The sequence below is a fragment of the Mytilus galloprovincialis genome, chromosome 4 (assembly GCF_965363235.1).
Source record: "Mytilus galloprovincialis chromosome 4, xbMytGall1.hap1.1, whole genome shotgun sequence".
Lineage (NCBI taxonomy): Eukaryota > Metazoa > Mollusca > Bivalvia > Mytilida > Mytilidae > Mytilus > Mytilus galloprovincialis.
In genome coordinates this window covers 53,275,172-53,299,187 of record NC_134841.1, presented here as the reverse complement: position 1 = coordinate 53,299,187, position 24,016 = coordinate 53,275,172, and the positions used below count along the sequence as shown (strand labels likewise).

The following is a 24,016-nucleotide window of genomic DNA, read 5'->3' as shown; positions in this document are numbered from 1 at the left end:
CAGGGCGCGACGCAGATTGAGGATTCCCAGGTATGTTTTCTGTTAAGACCTTTGTGTATGTCTAATTGCGCCTTTTCTTTTTTTCTAGCAGGGCTCGACGCAGATTGAGGATTCCCAGGTATGTTTTCTGTTAAGACCTTTGTGTATGTCTAATTGCGCCTTTTCTTTTTTTCTAGCAGTTCGCGACGCAGATTGAGGATTCCCAGGTATGTTTTCTGTTAAGACCTTTGTGTATGTCTAATGGTTTCTTTTTTTTTCCTTTAGGTCGTGTGGCCTTTTTTTTTTTTGCAGGGCGCGACGCAGATTGAGGATTCCCAGGTATGTTTTCTGTTAAGACCTTTGTGTATGTCTAATTGCGCCTTTTCTTTTTTTCTAGCAGTTCGCGACGCAGATTGAGGATTCCCAGGTATGTTTTCTGTTAAGACCTTTGTGTATGTCTAATTGCGCCTTTTCTTTTTTTCTAGCAGGGCGCGACGCAGATTGAGGATTCCCAGGTATGTTTTCTGTTAAGACCTTTGTGTATAACTAATTGCGCCTTTTCTTTTTTTCTAGCAGGGTGCGACGCAGATTGAGGATTCCCAGGTATGTTTTCTGTTAAGACCTTTGTGTATGTCTAATTGCGCCTTTTCTTTTTTTCTAGCAGGGCGCGACGCAGATTGAGGATTCCCAGGTATGTTTTCTGTTAAGACCTTTGTGTATGTCTAATTGCGCCTTTTCTTTTTTTCTAGCAGGGCTCGACGCAGATTGAGGATTCCCAGGTATGTTTTCTGTTAAGACCTTTGTGTATGTCTAATTGCGCCTTTTCTTTTTTTCTAGCAGTTCGCGACGCAGATTGAGGATTCCCAGGTATGTTTTCTGTTAAGACCTTTGTGTATGTCTAATTGCGCCTTTTCTTTTTTTCTAGCAGGGCGCGACGCAGATTGAGGATTCCCAGGTATGTTTTCTGTTAAGACCTTTGTGTATAACTAATTGCGCCTTTTCTTTTTTTCTAGCAGGGCGCGACGCAGATTGAGGATTCCCAGGTATGTTTTCTGTTAAGACCTTTGTGTCTAATTGCGCCTTTTCTTTTTTTCTAGCAGTTCGCGACGCAGATTGAGGATTCCCAGGTATGTTTTCTGTTAAGACCTTTGTGTATGTCTAATTGCGCCTTTTCTTTTTTTCTAGCAGGGCGCGACGCAGATTGAGGATTCCCAGGTATGTTTTCTGTTAAGACCTTTGTGTATGTCTAATTGCGCCTTTTCTTTTTTTCTAGCAGTTCGCGACGCAGATTGAGGATTCCCAGGTATGTTTTCTGTTAAGACCTTTGTGTATGTCTAATGGTTTCTTTTTTTTTCCTTTAGGTCGTGTGGCCTTTTTTTTTTTTGCAGGGCGCGACGCAGATTGAGGATTCCCAGGTATGTTTTCTGTTAAGACCTTTGTGTATGTCTAATTGCGCCTTTTCTTTTTTTCTAGCAGTTCGCGACGCAGATTGAGGATTCCCAGGTATGTTTTCTGTTAAGACCTTTGTGTATGTCTAATTGCGCCTTTTATTTTTTTCTAGCAGGGCGCGACGCAGATTGAGGATTCCCAGGTATGTTTTCTGTTAAGACCTTTGTGTATAACTAATTGCGCCTTTTCTTTTTTTCTAGCAGTTCGCGACGCAGATTGAGGATTCCCAGGTATGTTTTCTGTTAAGACCTTTGTGTATGTCTAATGGTTTCTTTTTTTTTCCTTTAGGTCGTGTGGCCTTTTTTTTTTTTGCAGGGCGCGACGCAGATTGAGGATTCCCAGGTATGTTTTCTGTTAAGACCTTTGTGTATGTCTAATTGCGCCTTTTCTTTTTTTCTAGCAGGGCTCGACGCAGATTGAGGATTCCCAGGTATGTTTTCTGTTAAGACCTTTGTGTATGTCTAATTGCACCTTTTCTTTTTTTCTAGCAGTTCGCGATGCAGATTGAGGATTCCCAGGTATGTTATCTGTTAAGACCTTTGTGTATGTCTAATTGCGCCTTTTCTTTTTTTCTAGCAGGGCTCGACGCAGATTGAGGATTCCCAGGTATGTTTTCTGTTAAGACCTTTGTGTATGTCTAATTACGCCTTTTCTTTTTTTCTAGCAGTTCGCGACGCAGATTGAGGATTCCCAGGTATGTTTTCTGTTAAGACCTTTGTGTATGTCTAATTGCGCCTTTTCTTTTTTTCTAGCAGTTCGCGACGCAGATTGAGGATTCCCAGGTATGTTTTCTGTTAAGACCTTTGTGTATGTCTAATTGCGCCTTTTCTTTTTTTCTAGCAGGGCGCGACGCAGATTGAGGATTCCCAGGTATGTTTTCTGTTAAGACCTTTGTGTATGTCTAATTGCGCCTTTTCTTTTTTTCTAGCAGTTCGCGACGCAGATTGAGGATTCCCAGGTATGTTTTCTGTTAAGACCTTTGTGTATGTCTAATGGTTTTTTTTTTCCTTTAGGTCGTGTGGTCTTTTTTTTTTTTGCAGGGCGCGACGCAGATTGAGGATTCCCAGGTATGTTTTCTGTTAAGACCTTTGTGTATGTCTAATTGCGCCTTTTCTTTTTTTCTAGCAGTTCGCGACGCAGATTGAGGATTCCCAGGTATGTTTTCTGTTAAGACCTTTGTGTATGTCTAATTGCGCCTTTTCTTTTTTTCTAGCAGGGCGCGACGCAGATTGAGGATTCCCAGGTATGTTTTCTGTTAAGACCTTTGTGTATGTCTAATTGCGCCTTTTCTTTTTTTCTAGCAGGGTTCGACGCAGATTGAGGATTCCCAGGTATGTTTTCTGTTAAGACCTTTGTGTATGTCTAATTGCGCCTTTTCTTTTTTTCTAGCAGGGCGTGACGCAGATTGAGGATTCCCAGGTATGTTTTCTGTTAAGACCTTTGTGTATGTCTAATTGCGCCTTTTCTTTTTTTCTAGCAGTTCGCGACGCAGATTGAGGATTCCCAGGTATGTTTTCTGTTAAGACCTTTGTGTATGTCTAATTGCGCCTTTTCTTTTTTTCTAGCAGGGCGCGAAGCAGATTGAGGATTCCCAGGTATGTTTTCTGTTAAGACCTTTGTGTATGTCTAATGGTTTCTTTTTTTTCCTTTAGGTCGTGTGGCCTTTTTTTTTTTTGCAGGGCGCGACGCAGATTGAGGATTCCCAGGTATGTTTTCTGTTAAAACCTTTGTGTATGTCTAATTGCGCCTTTTCTTTTTTTCTAGCAGGGCGCGACGCAGATTGAGGATTCCCAGGTATGTTTTCTGTTAAGACCTTTGTGTATGTCTAATGGTTTCTTTTTTTTCCTTTAGGTCGTGTGGCCTTTTTTTTTTTTGCAGGGTGCGACGCAGATTGAGGATTCCCAGGTATGTTTTCTGTTAAGACCTTTGTGTATGTCTAATTGCGCCTTTTCTTTTTTTCTAGCAGGGCGCGACGCAGATTGAGGATTCCCAGGTATGTTTTCTGTTAAGACCTTTGTGTATGTCTAATTGCGCCTTTTCTTTTTTTCTAGCAGGGCGCGACGCAGATTGAGGATTCCCAGGTATGTTTTCTGTTAAGACCTTTGTGTATGTGTAATGGTTTTTTTTTTTCCTTTAGGTCGTGTGGCCTTTTTTTTTTTTGCAGGGCGCGACGCAGATTGAGGATTCCCAGGTATGTTTTCTGTTAAGACCTTTGTGTATGTCTAATTGCGCCTTTTCTTTTTTTCTAGCAGGGCGCGACGCAGATTGAGGATTCCCAGGTATGTTTTCTGTTAAGACCTTTGTGTATGTGTAATGGTTTTTTTTTTTCCTTTAGGTCGTGTGGCCTTTTTTTTTTTTGCAGGGCGCGACGCAGATTGAGGATTCCCAGGTATGTTTTCTGTTAAGACCTTTGTGTATGTCTAATTGCGCCTTTTCTTTTTTTCTAGCAGTTCGCGACGCAGATTGAGGATTCCCAGGTATGTTTTCTGTTAAGACCTTTGTGTATGTCTAATTGCGCCTTTTCTTTTTTTCTAGCAGGGCGCGAAGCAGATTGAGGATTCCCAGGTATGTTTTCTGTTAAGACCTTTGTGTATGTCTAATGGTTTCTTTTTTTTCCTTTAGGTCGTGTGGCCTTTTTTTTTTTGCAGGGCGCGACGCAGATTGAGGATTCCCAGGTATGTTTTCTGTTAAAACCTTTGTGTATGTCTTATTGCGCCTTTTCTTTTTTTCTAGCAGGGCGCGACGCAGATTGAGGATTCCCAGGTATGTTTTCTGTTAAGACCTTTGTGTATGTCTAATTGCGCCTTTTATTTTTTTCTAGCAGGGCGCGACGCAGATTGAGGATTCCCAGGTATGTTTTCTGTTAAGACCTTTGTGTATGTCTAATTGCGCCTTTTCTTTTTTTCTAGCAGTTCGCGACGCAGATTGAGGATTCCCAGGTATGTTTTCTGTTAAGACCTTTGTGTATGTCTAATGGTTTCTTTTTTTTTCCTTTAGGTCGTGTGGCCTTTTTTTTTTTTGCAGGGCGCGACGCAGATTGAGGATTCCCAGGTATGTTTTCTGTTAAGACCTTTGTGTATGTCTAATTGCGCCTTTTCTTTTTTTCTAGCAGGGCTCGACGCAGATTGAGGATTCCCAGGTATGTTTTCTGTTAAGACCTTTGTGTATGTCTAATTGCACCTTTTCTTTTTTTCTAGCAGTTCGCGATGCAGATTGAGGATTCCCAGGTATGTTATCTGTTAAGACCTTTGTGTATGTCTAATTGCGCCTTTTCTTTTTTTCTAGCAGGGCTCGACGCAGATTGAGGATTCCCAGGTATGTTTTCTGTTAAGACCTTTGTGTATGTCTAATTACGCCTTTTCTTTTTTTCTAGCAGGGCTCGACGCAGATTGAGGATTCCCAGGTATGTTTTCTGTTAAGACCTTTGTGTGTCTAATTGCGCCTTTTCTTTTTTTCTAGCAGTTCGCGACGCAGATTGAGGATTCCCAGGTATGTTTTCTGTTAAGACCTTTGTGTATGTCTAATTGCGCCTTTTCTTTTTTTCTAGCAGGGCGCGACGCAGATTGAGGATTCCCAGGTATGTTTTCTGTTAAGACCTTTGTGTATGTCTAATTGCGCCTTTTCTTTTTTTCTAGCAGTTCGCGACGCAGATTGAGGATTCCCAGGTATGTTTTCTGTTAAGACCTTTGTGTATGTCTAATGGTTTTTTTTTTCCTTTAGGTCGTGTGGTCTTTTTTTTTTTTGCAGGGCGCGACGCAGATTGAGGATTCCCAGGTATGTTTTCTGTTAAGACCTTTGTGTATGTCTAATTGCGCCTTTTCTTTTTTTCTAGCAGTTCGCGACGCAGATTGAGGATTCCCAGGTATGTTTTCTGTTAAGACCTTTGTGTATGTCTAATTGCGCCTTTTCTTTTTTTCTAGCAGGGCGCGACGCAGATTGAGGATTCCCAGGTATGTTTTCTGTTAAGACCTTTGTGTATGTCTAATTGCGCCTTTTCTTTTTTTCTAGCAGGGTTCGACGCAGATTGAGGATTCCCAGGTATGTTTTCTGTTAAGACCTTTGTGTATGTCTAATTGCGCCTTTTCTTTTTTTCTAGCAGGGCGTGACGCAGATTGAGGATTCCCAGGTATGTTTTCTGTTAAGACCTTTGTGTATGTCTAATGGTTTTTTTTTTCCTTTAGGTCGTGTGGCCTTTTTTTTTTTTGCAGGGCGCGACGCAGATTGAGGATTCCCAGGTATGTTTTCTGTTAAGACCTTTGTGTATGTCTAATTGCGCCTTTTCTTTTTTTCTAGCAGTTCGCGACGCAGATTGAGGATTCCCAGGTATGTTTTCTGTTAAGACCTTTGTGTATGTCTAATTGCGCCTTTTCTTTTTTTCTAGCAGGGCGCGAAGCAGATTGAGGATTCCCAGGTATGTTTTCTGTTAAGACCTTTGTGTATGTCTAATGGTTTCTTTTTTTTCCTTTAGGTCGTGTGGCCTTTTTTTTTTTTGCAGGGCGCGACGCAGATTGAGGATTCCCAGGTATGTTTTCTGTTAAAACCTTTGTGTATGTCTAATTGTGCCTTTTCTTTTTTTCTAGCAGGGCGCGACGCAGATTGAGGATTCCCAGGTATGTTTTCTGTTAAGACCTTTGTGTATGTCTAATTGCGCCTTTTATTTTTTTCTAGCAGGGCGCGACGCAGATTGAGGATTCCCAGGTATGTTTTCTGTTAAGACCTTTGTGTATGTCTAATTGCGCCTTTTCTTTTTTTCTAGCAGTTCGCGACGCAGATTGAGGATTCCAAGGTATGTTTTCTGTTAAGACCTTTGTGTATGTCTAATTGCGCCTTTTATTTTTTTCTAGCAGGGCGCGACGCAGATTGAGGATTCCCAGGTATGTTTTCTGTTAAGACCTTTGTGTATGTCTAATTGCGCCTTTTCTTTTTTTCTAGCAGTTCGCGACGCAGATTGAGGATTCCCAGGTATGTTTTCTGTTAAGACCTTTGTGTATGTCTAATGGTTTCTTTTTTTTTCCTTTAGGTCGTGTGGCCTTTTTTTTTTTTGCAGGGCGCGACGCAGATTGAGGATTCCCAGGTATGTTTTCTGTTAAGACCTTTGTGTATGTCTAATTGCGCCTTTTCTTTTTTTCTAGCAGGGCTCGACGCAGATTGAGGATTCCCAGGTATGTTTTCTGTTAAGACCTTTGTGTATGTCTAATTGCACCTTTTCTTTTTTTCTAGCAGTTCGCGATGCAGATTGAGGATTCCCAGGTATGTTATCTGTTAAGACCTTTGTGTATGTCTAATTGCGCCTTTTCTTTTTTTCTAGCAGGGCTCGACGCAGATTGAGGATTCCCAGGTATGTTTTCTGTTAAGACCTTTGTGTATGTCTAATTACGCCTTTTCTTTTTTTCTAGCAGGGCTCGACGCAGATTGAGGATTCCCAGGTATGTTTTCTGTTAAGACCTTTGTGTGTCTAATTGCGCCTTTTCTTTTTTTCTAGCAGTTCGCGACGCAGATTGAGGATTCCCAGGTATGTTTTCTGTTAAGACCTTTGTGTATGTCTAATTGCGCCTTTTCTTTTTTTCTAGCAGGGCGCGACGCAGATTGAGGATTCCCAGGTATGTTTTCTGTTAAGACCTTTGTGTATGTCTAATTGCGCCTTTTCTTTTTTTCTAGCAGTTCGCGACGCAGATTGAGGATTCCCAGGTATGTTTTCTGTTAAGACCTTTGTGTATGTCTAATGGTTTTTTTTTTCCTTTAGGTCGTGTGGTCTTTTTTTTTTTTGCAGGGCGCGACGCAGATTGAGGATTCCCAGGTATGTTTTCTGTTAAGACCTTTGTGTATGTCTAATTGCGCCTTTTCTTTTTTTCTAGCAGTTCGCGACGCAGATTGAGGATTCCCAGGTATGTTTTCTGTTAAGACCTTTGTGTATGTCTAATTGCGCCTTTTCTTTTTTTCTAGCAGGGCGCGACGCAGATTGAGGATTCCCAGGTATGTTTTCTGTTAAGACCTTTGTGTATGTCTAATTGCGCCTTTTCTTTTTTTCTAGCAGGGTTCGACGCAGATTGAGGATTCCCAGGTATGTTTTCTGTTAAGACCTTTGTGTATGTCTAATTGCGCCTTTTCTTTTTTTCTAGCAGGGCGTGACGCAGATTGAGGATTCCCAGGTATGTTTTCTGTTAAGACCTTTGTGTATGTCTAATGGTTTTTTTTTTTCCTTTAGGTCGTGTGGCCTTTTTTTTTTTTGCAGGGCGCGACGCAGATTGAGGATTCCCAGGTATGTTTTCTGTTAAGACCTTTGTGTATGTCTAATTGCGCCTTTTCTTTTTTTCTAGCAGTTCGCGACGCAGATTGAGGATTCCCAGGTATGTTTTCTGTTAAGACCTTTGTGTATGTCTAATTGCGCCTTTTCTTTTTTTCTAGCAGGGCGCGAAGCAGATTGAGGATTCCCAGGTATGTTTTCTGTTAAGACCTTTGTGTATGTCTAATGGTTTCTTTTTTTTCCTTTAGGTCGTGTGGCCTTTTTTTTTTTTGCAGGGCGCGACGCAGATTGAGGATTCCCAGGTATGTTTTCTGTTAAAACCTTTGTGTATGTCTAATTGTGCCTTTTCTTTTTTTCTAGCAGGGCGCGACGCAGATTGAGGATTCCCAGGTATGTTTTCTGTTAAGACCTTTGTGTATGTCTAATTGCGCCTTTTATTTTTTTCTAGCAGGGCGCGACGCAGATTGAGGATTCCCAGGTATGTTTTCTGTTAAGACCTTTGTGTATGTCTAATTGCGCCTTTTCTTTTTTTCTAGCAGTTCGCGACGCAGATTGAGGATTCCAAGGTATGTTTTCTGTTAAGACCTTTGTGTATGTCTAATTGCGCCTTTTCTTTTTTTCTAGCAGGGCGCGACGCAGATTGAGGATTCCCAGGTATGTTTTCTGTTAAGACCTTTGTGTATGTCTAATGGTTTCTTTTTTTTCCTTTAGGTCGTGTGGCCTTTTTTTTTTTTGCAGGGTGCGACGCAGATTGAGGATTCCCAGGTATGTTTTCTGTTAAGACCTTTGTGTATGTCTAATTGCGCCTTTTCTTTTTTTCTAGCAGGGCGCGACGCAGATTGAGGATTCCCAGGTATGTTTTCTGTTAAGACCTTTGTGTATGTCTAATTGCGCCTTTTCTTTTTTTCTAGCAGGGCGCGACGCAGATTGAGGATTCCCAGGTATGTTTTCTGTTAAGACCTTTGTGTATGTGTAATGGTTTTTTTTTTTCCTTTAGGTCGTGTGGCCTTTTTTTTTTTTGCAGGGCGCGACGCAGATTGAGGATTCCCAGGTATGTTTTCTGTTAAGACCTTTGTGTATGTCTAATTGCGCCTTTTCTTTTTTTCTAGCAGTTCGCGACGCAGATTGAGGATTCCCAGGTATGTTTTCTGTTAAGACCTTTGTGTATGTCTAATTGCGCCTTTTCTTTTTTTCTAGCAGGGCGCGAAGCAGATTGAGGATTCCCAGGTATGTTTTCTGTTAAGACCTTTGTGTATGTCTAATGGTTTCTTTTTTTTCCTTTAGGTCGTGTGGCCTTTTTTTTTTTGCAGGGCGCGACGCAGATTGAGGATTCCCAGGTATGTTTTCTGTTAAGACCTTTGTGTATGTCTAATTGCGCCTTTTCTTTTTTTCTAGCAGGGCGCGACGCAGATTGAGGATTCCCAGGTATGTTTTCTGTTAAGACCTTTGTGTATGTCTAATTGCGCCTTTTATTTTTTTCTAGCAGGGCGCGACGCAGATTGAGGATTCCCAGGTATGTTTTCTGTTAAGACCTTTGTGTATGTCTAATTGCGCCTTTTCTTTTTTTCTAGCAGGGCGCGACGCAGATTGAGGATTCCCAGGTATGTTTCCTGTTAAGACCTTTGTGTATAACTAATTGCGCCTTTTCTTTTTTTCTAGCAGGGTGCGACGCAGATTGAGGATTCCCAGGTATGTTTTCTGTTAAGACCTTTGTGTATGTCTAATTGCGCCTTTTCTTTTTTTCTAGCAGTTCGCGACGCAGATTGAGGATTCCCAGGTATGTTTTCTGTTAAGACCTTTGTGTATGTCTAATGGTTTTTTTTTTTCCTTTAGGTCGTGTGGTCTTTTTTTTTTTGCAGGGCGCGACGCAGATTGAGGATTCCCAGGTATGTTTTCTGTTAAGACCTTTGTGTATGTCTAATGGTTTCTTTTTTTTCCTTTAGGTCGTGTGGCCTTTTTTTTTTTGCAAGGCGCGACGCAGATTGAGGATTCCCAGGTATGTTTTCTGTTAAGACCTTTGTGTATGTCTAATTGCGCCTTTTCTTTTTTTCTAGCAGGGCGCGACGCAGATTGAGGATTCCCAGGTATGTTTTCTGTTAAGACCTTTGTGTATGTCTAATTGCGCCTTTTCTTTTTTTCTAGCAGGGTGCGACGCAGATTGAGGATTCCCAGGTATGTTTTCTGTTAAGACCTTTGTGTATAACTAATTGCGCCTTTTCTTTTTTTCTAGCAGGGCGCGACGCAGATTGAGGATTCCCAGGTATGTTTTCTGTTAAGACCTTTGTGTATGTCTAATTGCGCCTTTTCTTTTTTTCTAGCAGGGCGCGACGCAGATTGAGGATTCCCAGGTATGTTTTCTGTTAAGACCTTTGTGTATGTCTAATTGCGCCTTTTCTTTTTTTCTAGCAGGGCGCGACGCAGATTGAGGATTCCCAGGTATGTTTTCTGTTAAGACCTTTGTGTATGTCTAATTGCGCCTTTTCTTTTTTTCTAGCAGTTCGCGACGCAGATTGAGGATTCCCAGGTATGTTTTCTGTTAAGACCTTTGTGTATGTCTAATTGCGCCTTTTCTTTTTTTCTAGCAGGGCGCGAAGCAGATTGAGGATTCCCAGGTATGTTTTCTGTTAAGACCTTTGTGTATGTCTAATGGTTTCTTTTTTTTCCTTTAGGTCGTGTGGCCTTTTTTTTTTTTGCAGGGCGCGACGCAGATTGAGGATTCCCAGGTATGTTTTCTGTTAAAACCTTTGTGTATGTCTTATTGCGCCTTTTCTTTTTTTCTAGCAGGGCGCGACGCAGATTGAGGATTCCCAGGTATGTTTTCTGTTAAGACCTTTGTGTATGTCTAATTGCGCCTTTTATTTTTTTCTAGCAGGGCGCGACGCAGATTGAGGATTCCCAGGTATGTTTTCTGTTAAGACCTTTGTGTATGTCTAATTGCGCCTTTTCTTTTTTTCTAGCAGTTCGCGACGCAGATTGAGGATTCCCAGGTATGTTTTCTGTTAAGACCTTTGTGTATGTCTAATGGTTTCTTTTTTTTTCCTTTAGGTCGTGTGGCCTTTTTTTTTTTTGCAGGGCGCGACGCAGATTGAGGATTCCCAGGTATGTTTTCTGTTAAGACCTTTGTGTATGTCTAATTGCGCCTTTTCTTTTTTTCTAGCAGGGCTCGACGCAGATTGAGGATTCCCAGGTATGTTTTCTGTTAAGACCTTTGTGTATGTCTAATTGCGCCTTTTCTTTTTTTCTAGCAGTTCGCGATGCAGATTGAGGATTCCCAGGTATGTTATCTGTTAAGACCTTTGTGTATGTCTAATTGCGCCTTTTCTTTTTTTCTAGCAGGGCTCGACGCAGATTGAGGATTCCCAGGTATGTTTTCTGTTAAGACCTTTGTGTATGTCTAATTACGCCTTTTCTTTTTTTCTAGCAGGGCTCGACGCAGATTGAGGATTCCCAGGTATGTTTTCTGTTAAGACCTTTGTGTGTCTAATTGCGCCTTTTCTTTTTTTCTAGCAGTTCGCGACGCAGATTGAGGATTCCCAGGTATGTTTTCTGTTAAGACCTTTGTGTATGTCTAATTGCGCCTTTTCTTTTTTTCTAGCAGGGCGCGACGCAGATTGAGGATTCCCAGGTATGTTTTCTGTTAAGACCTTTGTGTATGTCTAATTGCGCCTTTTCTTTTTTTCTAGCAGTTCGCGACGCAGATTGAGGATTCCCAGGTATGTTTTCTGTTAAGACCTTTGTGTATGTCTAATGGTTTTTTTTTTCCTTTAGGTCGTGTGGTCTTTTTTTTTTTTGCAGGGCGCGACGCAGATTGAGGATTCCCAGGTATGTTTTCTGTTAAGACCTTTGTGTATGTCTAATTGCGCCTTTTCTTTTTTTCTAGCAGTTCGCGACGCAGATTGAGGATTCCCAGGTATGTTTTCTGTTAAGACCTTTGTGTATGTCTAATTGCGCCTTTTCTTTTTTTCTAGCAGGGCGCGACGCAGATTGAGGATTCCCAGGTATGTTTTCTGTTAAGACCTTTGTGTATGTCTAATTGCGCCTTTTCTTTTTTTCTAGCAGGGTTCGACGCAGATTGAGGATTCCCAGGTATGTTTTCTGTTAAGACCTTTGTGTATGTCTAATTGCGCCTTTTCTTTTTTTCTAGCAGGGCGTGACGCAGATTGAGGATTCCCAGGTATGTTTTCTGTTAAGACCTTTGTGTATGTCTAATGGTTTTTTTTTTTCCTTTAGGTCGTGTGGCCTTTTTTTTTTTTGCAGGGCGCGACGCAGATTGAGGATTCCCAGGTATGTTTTCTGTTAAGACCTTTGTGTATGTCTAATTGCGCCTTTTCTTTTTTTCTAGCAGTTCGCGACGCAGATTGAGGATTCCCAGGTATGTTTTCTGTTAAGACCTTTGTGTATGTCTAATTGCGCCTTTTCTTTTTTTCTAGCAGGGCGCGAAGCAGATTGAGGATTCCCAGGTATGTTTTCTGTTAAGACCTTTGTGTATGTCTAATGGTTTCTTTTTTTTCCTTTAGGTCGTGTGGCCTTTTTTTTTTTTGCAGGGCGCGACGCAGATTGAGGATTCCCAGGTATGTTTTCTGTTAAAACCTTTGTGTATGTCTAATTGCGCCTTTTCTTTTTTTCTAGCAGGGCGCGACGCAGATTGAGGATTCCCAGGTATGTTTTCTGTTAAGACCTTTGTGTATGTCTAATTGCGCCTTTTATTTTTTTCTAGCAGGGCGCGACGCAGATTGAGGATTCCCAGGTATGTTTTCTGTTAAGACCTTTGTGTATGTCTAATTGCGCCTTTTCTTTTTTTCTAGCAGTTCGCGACGCAGATTGAGGATTCCAAGGTATGTTTTCTGTTAAGACCTTTGTGTATGTCTAATTGCGCCTTTTCTTTTTTTCTAGCAGGGCGCGACGCAGATTGAGGATTCCCAGGTATGTTTTCTGTTAAGACCTTTGTGTATGTCTAATGGTTTCTTTTTTTTCCTTTAGGTCGTGTGGCCTTTTTTTTTTTTGCAGGGTGCGACGCAGATTGAGGATTCCCAGGTATGTTTTCTGTTAAGACCTTTGTGTATGTCTAATTGCGCCTTTTCTTTTTTTCTAGCAGGGCGCGACGCAGATTGAGGATTCCCAGGTATGTTTTCTGTTAAGACCTTTGTGTATGTCTAATTGCGCCTTTTCTTTTTTTCTAGCAGGGCGCGACGCAGATTGAGGATTCCCAGGTATGTTTTCTGTTAAGACCTTTGTGTATGTCTAATGGTTTTTTTTTTTCCTTTAGGTCGTGTGGCCTTTTTTTTTTTTGCAGGGCGCGACGCAGATTGAGGATTCCCAGGTATGTTTTCTGTTAAGACCTTTGTGTATGTCTAATTGCGCCTTTTCTTTTTTTCTAGCAGTTCGCGACGCAGATTGAGGATTCCCAGGTATGTTTTCTGTTAAGACCTTTGTGTATGTCTAATTGCGCCTTTTCTTTTTTTCTAGCAGGGCGCGAAGCAGATTGAGGATTCCCAGGTATGTTTTCTGTTAAGACCTTTGTGTATGTCTAATGGTTTCTTTTTTTTCCTTTAGGTCGTGTGGCCTTTTTTTTTTTGCAGGGCGCGACGCAGATTGAGGATTCCCAGGTATGTTTTCTGTTAAGACCTTTGTGTATGTCTAATTGCGCCTTTTCTTTTTTTCTAGCAGGGCGCGACGCAGATTGAGGATTCCCAGGTATGTTTTCTGTTAAGACCTTTGTGTATGTCTAATTGCGCCTTTTATTTTTTTCTAGCAGGGCGCGACGCAGATTGAGGATTCCCAGGTATGTTTTCTGTTAAGACCTTTGTGTATGTCTAATTGCGCCTTTTCTTTTTTTCTAGCAGGGCGCGACGCAGATTGAGGATTCCCAGGTATGTTTCCTGTTAAGACCTTTGTGTATAACTAATTGCGCCTTTTCTTTTTTTCTAGCAGGGTGCGACGCAGATTGAGGATTCCCAGGTATGTTTTCTGTTAAGACCTTTGTGTATGTCTAATTGCGCCTTTTCTTTTTTTCTAGCAGTTCGCGACGCAGATTGAGGATTCCCAGGTATGTTTTCTGTTAAGACCTTTGTGTATGTCTAATGGTTTTTTTTTTTCCTTTAGGTCGTGTGGTCTTTTTTTTTTTGCAGGGCGCGACGCAGATTGAGGATTCCCAGGTATGTTTTCTGTTAAGACCTTTGTGTATGTCTAATGGTTTCTTTTTTTTCCTTTAGGTCGTGTGGCCTTTTTTTTTTTGCAAGGCGCGACGCAGATTGAGGATTCCCAGGTATGTTTTCTGTTAAGACCTTTGTGTATGTCTAATTGCGCCTTTTCTTTTTTTCTAGCAGGGCGCGACGCAGATTGAGGATTCCCAGGTATGTTTTCTGTTAAGACCTTTGTGTATGTCTAATTGCGCCTTTTCTTTTTTTCTAGCAGGGTGCGACGCAGATTGAGGATTCCCAGGTATGTTTTCTGTTAAGACCTTTGTGTATAACTAATTGCGCCTTTTCTTTTTTTCTAGCAGGGCGCGACGCAGATTGAGGATTCCCAGGTATGTTTTCTGTTAAGACCTTTGTGTATGTCTAATTGCGCCTTTTCTTTTTTTCTAGCAGGGCGCGATGCAGATTGAGGATTCCCAGGTATGTTTTCTGTTAAGACCTTTGTGTATGTCTAATTGCGCCTTTTCTTTTTTTCTAGCAGGGCGCGACGCAGATTGAGGATTCCCAGGTATGTTTTCTGTTAAGACCTTTGTGTATGTCTAATTGCGCCTTTTCTTTTTTTCTAGCAGTTCGCGACGCAGATTGAGGATTCCCAGGTATGTTTTCTGTTAAGACCTTTGTGTATGTCTAATGGTTTCTTTTTTTTTCCTTTAGGTCGTGTGGCCTTTTTTTTTTTTTGCAGGGCGCGACGCAGATTGAGGATTCCCAGGTATGTTTTCTGTTAAGACCTTTGTGTATGTCTAATTGCGCCTTTTCTTTTTTTCTAGCAGTTCGCGACGCAGATTGAGGATTCCCAGGTATGTTTTCTGTTAAGACCTTTGTGTATGTCTAATTGCGCTTTTTCTTTTTTTCTAGCAGGGCGCGACGCAGATTGAGGATTCCCAGGTATGTTTTCTGTTAAGACCTTTGTGTATGTCTAATGGTTTCTTTTTTTTTCCTTTAGGTCGTGTGGCCTTTTTTTTTTGCAGGGCGCGACGCAGATTGAGGATTCCCAGGTATGTTTTCTGTTAAGACCTTTGTGTATGTCTAATTGCGCCTTTTCTTTTTTTCTAGCAGGGCGCGACGCAGATTGAGGATTCCCAGGTATGTTTTCTGTTAAGACCTTTGTGTATGTCTAATGTTGTCTTTTCTTTGATTCTGGCAGGGCGCGACGCAGATTGGAGATTCGCAGGTATGTTTTCTGTTAAGGCCTTTGTGTATGTCAAATGGTTCCTTTTTTTTCCTTTAGGTCGTGTGGCCTATGGGACATTTGCAGGTATGTTTTCTGTTAAGGCCTTTGTGTATGTTTAATGTCGTTTTTTTTTTCTGGCAGGGCGTGTCGCAGATTAAAGATATTTAATTTTTTCATTTTCTTGCCAAGACATAAAATCTGGCATATGTTTAATTACATTTCCTATAAAGTTATCTCTTAGCTTAGCATTTTTTTTACAGTATAAAATAAAATGGGCTTTATCCTCCATTGTATTACAGGATGTGCATAGTCTTTTTTCTCTAGATAGGTATTTTTAAATGTCTTCCTTTTTCTATCACTAAATTATGATAGCTACAGTACGCCCAGAGAGTTTGTAATCGCGAACTTTTATCACCGATTTCCGAGTGTAGCGGTGTGACACCGCGAATCACGGATTCTACTCCCAATTTCCTCCAAAGATTCTCTCCCAACACCGCGTGGCTGTTAACAGTGGCGGATCCAGAACTTTTCCTAAGGGGGGGCCCACTGACTGACCTAAGAGGGGGTCCGCTCCAGTCATGCTTCAATGATTCCCTATATAATCAACCAAATTTTTCCCACAAAAGGGGGGGCCTGGGCCCCCAGGGACCCCCCCCCCCTGGATCCGCCTATGATAAACATATATAAGCTTGACATATTTATTATGTCTATTCAAATAAGCTTTTCATTTCAAGTATTTTGAGAAAAAAGTAATTCAGTGAAGAAATAAACATCTTAATTTATTTACATGGCAAAATTCACCGTTATGATTAATTAACAGACAACATTCTTTTATTTACTACACTTTATAGTTTCTTTCCTGTTGAAAGGGAAACAACTCTGTCATTATATTATATTTTTCTATATTATCTAAAGTTACTGATAGATGAACATATAATGGCATAAATGATATTATTCAAATATAAAATACTGCTTTTTCTGTACAGTTAAGGTGGTACCAAACACCTTAACTAAAATTAATTTGGCTCGTTTAATTTTCATAAAATTTTGACAAAGTATTTACTTTGACCCTTTGACAAAAATATAAAAATTTCAAAAAATTTGAACCAACCGTCTTATCAGAAAAATTACACTGGTTATATAGCAGTTTGACAAGCACTTATTTTGATAATCAAGCAGCTTAATATTCCCTTAACAACACAACGTAATTTAAATGTTTACAGAGTTATCTCCCTGTAGTGTTAGGTACCACCTTAATATAGTAATCAACTTCAGTTTTATTCAACTCTTTGTATGTCACTAATTTGGTTAAAGTTTTTTACATCATAATGTTCTATCAATTGTCTCTCTTAGTATGTGTTACTTATGTGTTGAATGTATTGAGTTAAAAAAATATGTTAATAAAGTTGCAAAGTTTTCAAAATAATACAATTTAGAAATTAAAATATCATTGTCCACTGTTTTCCACTGGTGAAGATGTTATATATTCCTCATACTGTTACTTGTGCCATTCAATTATTCTTCAATTATTACTGGTATTTTTTTATAACTACTGGTAGTCTGGTATGTATGTTCTTCTTCCACTAAATAGCAGTAGTGGTTTGTACTGTATTTCTGCAATCCTGCCGTTTCAACACATATTACATCGTCATCTTAATCTTCAGGATTGCTGAGGTGTAAGTATTCTCTGTCAGTACATCTAAGGTTGATTTTTCTGGTGTCTTTTATATGTTAACCAGAGTTTAGGCTGGGTATTTAGATGGTGCTGCTACGATTCTAAATTTTGGCTATTGGTTCTGCTGTGGCTTTAGGTCAGAGTTGCCATTTTCTCCATGAAGTCTGTTGTTGTTGTGCATACACAAAAATTGTCTGAATTACATTGTATTTTTGTTATAGTTATCCACCACAAACCTTTTATGCAGCCACAGTAGAAGTTACCTGAAAAAGAAATATAGATTCTTAAACATATCTCAGTCAAAACTATACAATTGAAACACTATTTAATGCAAGAGAATAATTATCTGGACATAACAATAAGAATAATATATATACACATAACTTTTCTTTTCCTTTTTTTTTAAATGGTTTGGTGGCATTATTAACTGTTAAAACACCAGTCTTTATTAGCAAAATAGGATGAACAACAAGTTATTTGATGTCTGACATTAAATATAATGTTTTTCTTTATAATTGATTTATCATTCATCAGGCCATTACGCTTCTCATTTTTTCATGTTGTGGACTTTTATAGTTAACAATACAGTATAGGTTTTTTTCTCATTGTTGAAGGTGGTAAAGTGATATGAGTTGCTAAAATCTTTGTCATATGTGTCAACAATCTAATTAAAAACCGATCTCTCATCGCTCCTGTTTCTGATATGTCGCGTGGGAGATCTAACGAAACCCGCTTTGAGGTCACATGTGAGTGACCTCGTAGGTGTGTCTTTTTCGACCAATGAAATTGAGTCTTCCACGATTTTGTAAGTTTAACGTAAGGCAAAGGGATGGAACTCATTTTATTTACGACGAAATTGTCAGTCAAAATAATTCATAAACTTTTTTCATTGGCTTATAAATAGGTCGTCTACTCATTTGCATATCTTTATAAATTCACGACTTCTAGTTCACTCACATGTGACCTCAAAGCGAGTTTCGTTAGATCTCCCACGCGACATATCAGAAAACGGGAGCGATGAGAGATCGGTTTTTAATTAGATTGATGTGTCAATTGACTCATTGCATTGGCAATCACACTGCATCTCTTAATTTTATCATAGTGGTAAAAATCAACATTGACATGCTATTAGATAAATAGTTCATAAATCTGTCTCCTGATTCTCACCATAAAGGTCAGCTCCAGTGGCTATTGCCAGCCTCTATCCTTATGGACAAGCTGTGATGCTAACCTAAAATATAAAATGCTTCATCATCAAAAATTGGTTTATAGTATATAAAGGTAATACATGTTGAGAATATATGGATAAGACAGCTATCCAGCAACACAGCAATTACTTATGCAATTAACAAATATCCTTTAATTTACTCATGTAGTGGTACTGATAAATGAGAGTAGACTTCTGACCAACTCTTATATTCCTAGAGCAATAAAGAAATTTTATAAAAAAATTGATATATTTTTTTTAACAAAATAACAGACTGGTACATACCTTTGTATACTTTGTATAAGCTGTATAAGACAACCAAGTTTATTGCCAACAACATGAAAACATCTCACTGAAAGAACCTAAAAATAAAATAAAATGGATACATTAAATATTTTACAAATCCATTTCACTTGTCAAGATAACATTTACTAAATATTGTTTTGATTTCTTACTACATAAATCAGATTAGTATTATATCAACACTTAAGTTTGTAAAATTCCTATAAAGATGTAATACAAAAAAGAAGTAAAAGAATAATGACTTGATTTCAACTGCACAAAAATCTCAATAATTTACTGAGTTATCTCTTATTGAATAAACAAATCTTGGTTGAAATTGTCTCCCCTTGGAAGTAATATTTCAATCTGTAGGCTTACTTTTTATAATTTTAATAGTAAATCTTGTTGATATACCTGGTACACGTATCTTTAAATATTTAACAGGTAAAATAATTCAGTGTTTTGCATGTAGAAAATAAAGTTTTGTTTCTTGTTTCCCGGTAAGTTTTACACTCCTAACTAGGAGTCTTCTCCCCATAGGCGGATCCAGTGGGGCCCTGGGGGGCCCGGGCCCCCCTTTCGTGGGAAAAATTTGGTTGATTATATAGGGAATCATTGAAGCACGACTGGAGCCCCCCCCCCCCTTAGGTCAGTCAGCGGGCCCCCCTTAGGAAAAGTTCTGGATCCGCCACTGCTCCTGTATTCGGAAGAAGAATAAGAAGTTTCTTAATTTTTATCAAATATTACTAGAAAATGTATAGAAATTGTTAGGCTTAAATAAACTTGCCTTTCTTATTTTCTTGGTAAAGCTGCAGAATTTCTGACTTGGTTGAAGATTTCTTTAACCATCTTCCATGGAATAATGCTCTGCTGGCTGCGATATGGAAAAACTATTTGAGAAAAATAATTGAAACAATATTTAATGCAAAAGAATAATTAACTGAGCATTACAATAATGATGTACAGTATATAACATTTCTTTACTTTGCTTTAAGTTGACATGTTAACATATCTTTTAAACTACCAGTCTTTGTTGGTACAAAACCAGGGCAGCAGTCCTTTTGCGCCAATTACTGTTTTTCAGTCACCAGAATATCCCAAACTATCTCCCAATATCTTTTTTATCCAACCATGGCAACTGGAGTAGTAAAATACAAATAATTTATTTAATTCAGACAAAAATACCATATATGATTTTAAACTTTCAAAATTTAACAAAAAGTGTAGTACCCCACAATTTCTACCACCCCTTACACTTTTATTAAGATGTACTAGAACACCCCTGCGATATCATGGGTTTGTGACTGAATTTCAGTATATAACTATGTATAGCCTTATTTTAGCCTGAACTTTTAGTATTTTTTTGGTATTGTCATCTGATAAAGTCATGCTGATTATAAGATACAGTTTTCTTAGCTTTTAAAATATTTCGTAAAAACTGTGAATCAAAGAATTCAGCTTTATTTATAACTAACATAGGACAATGCCGTTGATTAAAAAATACTCAATTCTGGACCCTTTCATTTTTGAAATGATTAATATTACTTGAGTGTTATGAATTAAGTTCCAGGTCGACAAGTTCAGTCTAGTAATGAGGGTAGTAATGCCTTTTGCCGTTAGACGTCAAATGGTCCTTTTCGGCTAGCATAAGGGTAAAATTGGAAAGCATTTAACCATGATTCTTTAAATAGTTATCAAAGGTACTAGGATTATAATTTAGTACGCCAGACATGCGTTTCGTCTTTAAAATATTCTTAACGTGATCCTTCAGAAGTCTCAAAAGAGGGGCGAAAGATACCAGTGAGACAGTCAAAAACCAGCAGTAATAACGGTGCTCTGAAAGGATAAGCAGAAGGTCGTGTTGTTCATTTAAACCTGGTAATAGTTTAATTCGATAGGTCACATATGTAAAAAGGGAAGGGGATTGTAGTAATGACATAAGGAACATTTCTGATATCATCTGTAAAACGGTTATTCCATAAAAAAAGGTGAACCAAATTGTGATGGCATCCAGAAAATTTATGAAGGGATGATCTCAACTTCATTATTTGGAACTCTTATTTGATAGCTTCCTTGTGAGCACCAGCCCTCTATCAAGGCAATCATGATAGGAAATACAAGCCAGGGAATATGGCATCAATTGGAAGATGTACTCTGTATGCAGGCACTGCTGGAATGTTGCTACATAGAAATGGAAAGTTCACAATTGGGAAGCTGAAATCATCTCTTTTCATGCTTTTGTCGTAAAGTTTTGTTTTCAACCAACCCTCTTTGTCAATTTCTAGATGTAAGTCAAGATATGAGGCAGACGTAATTGTATCTGTTGTATCCTTTATCTCTAGTTCAATGGGATAGATGCTTTCAACTTAATCACCACATTTTGAGTTATTTAGTGTAAGATCATCATCAACTAACTCTTGAAATCCCCAGGTTCCTTAAAAGGATAACAGTCAAAACTAAACAAAATTTAAACTTAAATTTAAAACTACTTGGTTTAATAATTCTAATTGTTTGCAATTCTTGAAAACTGTTGGAAGTCTTAAAAGGAATCCCTGTAATAATGAAAGCATTCAAATTATTTTGGACTCTTATGGACTCATGAGAAACTACTTCAACTAAAGTATGATCCCTATTAAAAGTATGGCAATCAGATTTCTGTTGGATTGGCCAGCAATTTGATGTATTACTAAATGGTATTTCAAATATAATAAACTCATCATAGATACCAGGTTCAAAATATTATATTTATACAAGAGCATGTTTCGTCTAAAAAAGATTCATCAGTTACGCTCGAATCAAACAATGTTTATAAGGCCAAATAGAGGACAAAGTTTAAGAGCATTGAGAACCAAAAATTCCTTCAAGTTTTGCTAAATACAGCTAAGGTAATCTATTCCTGAGGAAGAAAAGCCTTAGTTTTTCAAAAGTTCCAAGTTTTGTTAACAGTTAATGACACCTTAAAAATACCTCGAGACCAAATACCCTTGTCTAGCGGCTCGGAAAATTTAACAGTCCCTCAAGTTATAACTAATATTTTTTCGCAAATACCCCCATAACATGATATATGTGTTTACAATTTTTATGTATTTATTATATTACAAATTTGCTTTAAATAATGATGGAAAGGTTATAAATATTAGTCGCAACAGGTTTTCTTTCCAGTTTTGTAAAATTTAAAAAAAAATTCCCTTTGACCAATGCAGACAATTAGCACAACCTTCACACCAAAATTTTATCATTTTTCTGGAATGGAATTTTCATTTCCCTCAAAATACCTTCTATATTTAAATGCTCATAACTTTTTTATTAGTGCAAGTTTTTGGAAAAACTAAAGTGTTTGTTAAAGTAAAAACACTGATGAAATTAAATCAATAATAAAATTCCAAAAGAAGAACACATCATTGTGTAATTAAGGTTACTTTTCTAAATTCATTTCAAATCACATAAATTCCTACCCAGATTATTTGAGAAAAATCAATGAAAAGTTCAAAACTCAACCTACAGTTTTCAGAATTGCATCCTTGGCTGTCATAACATTACTATCCTACAAATGGACGAAAAAGAAAAGTTGTTACTACAAGAGATCTTGAGAATGAAGCTTAGCGAAGATGCAATTAGTAGTATGAAGCTTTACAACACCACCAACAACACAGGTCTTTGAGTGTAAATTTACCTAAGAATGTATGTAACCTTCTCAAGAGGCATGGAGGCCAGATGGTATCAGGTCCGTTCGCGCCCAATATACTTTCGCACCCTACACGTTCGCACCTCGCACATTCGCACCCAAGGTCCGTTCGCACTCTACACGTTCGCGCCCAATTTAAATTCAAATTCCAGTTGAATATTTGGAAAATCATGATTGTTGTTTTTAATTGATTTGATGTAAATACTGAATGTATTTATAGCTTGGTATGAGTAAAAGATTGAATATTTTAACTGAAAAACCCAAAAGATAATTGTTTTTAACAGCTTGGTCCGATCTGAAACAATGAAATGATAAAATATAGCAATACACTATTATATAAACTAAAACATGATAAAATTTATTCAACTCACAAGAAAAAAATCGTAGTCAGAATCTCACTTCATTTTAAAACAAATCAATGAAATAAAGTTATAGGCAATACACTAAACAAAAGTTAAACATGATTAAGTGTTATCCAACACAAAATAAAACGTTGACAGATTCCCACTTAAATTAGAAAGGAATATTATTATTTTAAACAATACACTCTCAAAAACATGATTAAGATTTATTCAACACATACAAAATTGCAAAGTTATTAAATACAAAACCAATTAGAATTGGGCGCGAACATGTAGGGTGCGAACAGACTTTGGGTGCGAACATGTGGGGTGCGAAAGTGAAATGGGGCGAACATGAGTGGGTGCGAACGTGAATGGGCGCGAACGGACCCGGATTCAGGCCAGATTGGCATCTGGAATTCACAGAAACAACATGCCAGAAACTCAGCAAAGCATGGACAAACAGTTTACCTACAAGCAAGACTATGAAAAAAACCCTGAAGTTAAACATAGATGTCTTACACATTGTTACACAGAGTGGGGAAAAAATAGTGGAACATAGAGAGGCCAAGCTAAAAAGTAAAGAGCAAGATGTTTACAGAAAAGGACAGTTGGACCCAGTACCTGCCTTTCTTAGCCATAGTACTAACTGCAAGAGAAAACTATTACCAGCACCATAGATGAGACAGTAACCCAGCAACTCATGCAACCAAAGGTCCTTTTAAGGACCACCCAAATCCTTCAAAAAGATATGTGAAATTGGTGTTTACACCAATTAAATAAAGTAAACATTTAATCTAATATTACTTAGGGGCAGTTTTTTCTTGTAATTTTGCTCAATATTTTGGAATAAGTCCTTTAAATGAAATATTTCTTATCAGAATGAGTAGGAATTTGCCCAAAACAGAAAAATTATGAGCCCCTAATTTGAGATTTGCCGCAAAAGTTTCAACATATAAACTTAACAACCCCAAAATATGGTAAAATAGGCATCAAAAATTATTTTTCAATCATTTACTATGAATTAACAATGAAATAAATATCTTTGCATTTCAAATTTGAAGCAAATGGTGCAAATTAGGGGACCAAAACGTCCATAAATTTGTCCTATAAAGGCCGGAGAACACAGTTATTTTCCCTTAATTGTCTATCAAAACATAATGACAATTAAAAAAAAAATCCACCTGCTCTTTTCCGATAAGGCTTGGTGTGCATAAAGTTTGACTTTTATCCCAAAACATACCAAAAATTCAGAAAACTCTCGCTGCTCATTTTCAAACTTTTAGGACACCGGTATTGATAAAGCCAGAGAGCTTCCGAGAAGGGGAAATTCCACCTTTATTTTCGATTAGGGCAAGGTTCCGGTGCAAAAAGTTGACATGCATGTGTCTGGACACATGGACACAACGAATTACAAATATTGAAGTCTTATCTTTCACCTAAGGCAACAACCATTTTCTTATCGAGGGGGGGGGGGGGGCTGGGATTTTTATTATGTTCATAAATATTTTTTTCGGAACCTAAGCTTCCTCCGATGATTTTTTTTCCTATAATGTGGAACAGAAATACATTCTATTTTTCTCAAAACCATAAAATTTACATATTAATTCATTTTAATTTTTTAATTGATGTAAAATGTAAACTGCATGGCTCTGTCTATATCCTGGCATTGGCTGTTGTCTCTGTTGTTTTTTTTAGCCCACTTTCTACATAATGATATTCTCTGAGTCCGTCATACAGGTACCACAGTCCTTGAATTTTAATACTGCAATTGAAGTGGCCACCA

General features: G+C 38.3%; 1 long non-coding RNA gene across 3 annotated transcripts; it reads right to left on the bottom strand.

The window, feature by feature from the left end:
- Positions 1-15,562: 15,562 nt before the first annotated feature.
- LOC143072426 (uncharacterized) lies at positions 15,563-23,654 on the bottom strand. Of its 3 annotated transcripts, XR_012977177.1 has the most exons (6): positions 23,474-23,654; positions 21,707-21,748; positions 18,992-19,094; positions 18,208-18,284; positions 17,883-17,946; positions 15,563-16,978 (listed from the first exon to the last, which is right to left on the bottom strand). It is a non-coding gene; the product is annotated as an uncharacterized LOC143072426 (long non-coding RNA). The 3 variants fall into 3 exon arrangements; XR_012977178.1 differs by lacking the exon at positions 21,707-21,748 and having other exon boundaries at positions 23,415-23,651; XR_012977176.1 differs by lacking the exon at positions 21,707-21,748 and having other exon boundaries at positions 23,474-23,647.
- Between the last annotated feature and the right edge of the window lie 362 nt (positions 23,655-24,016).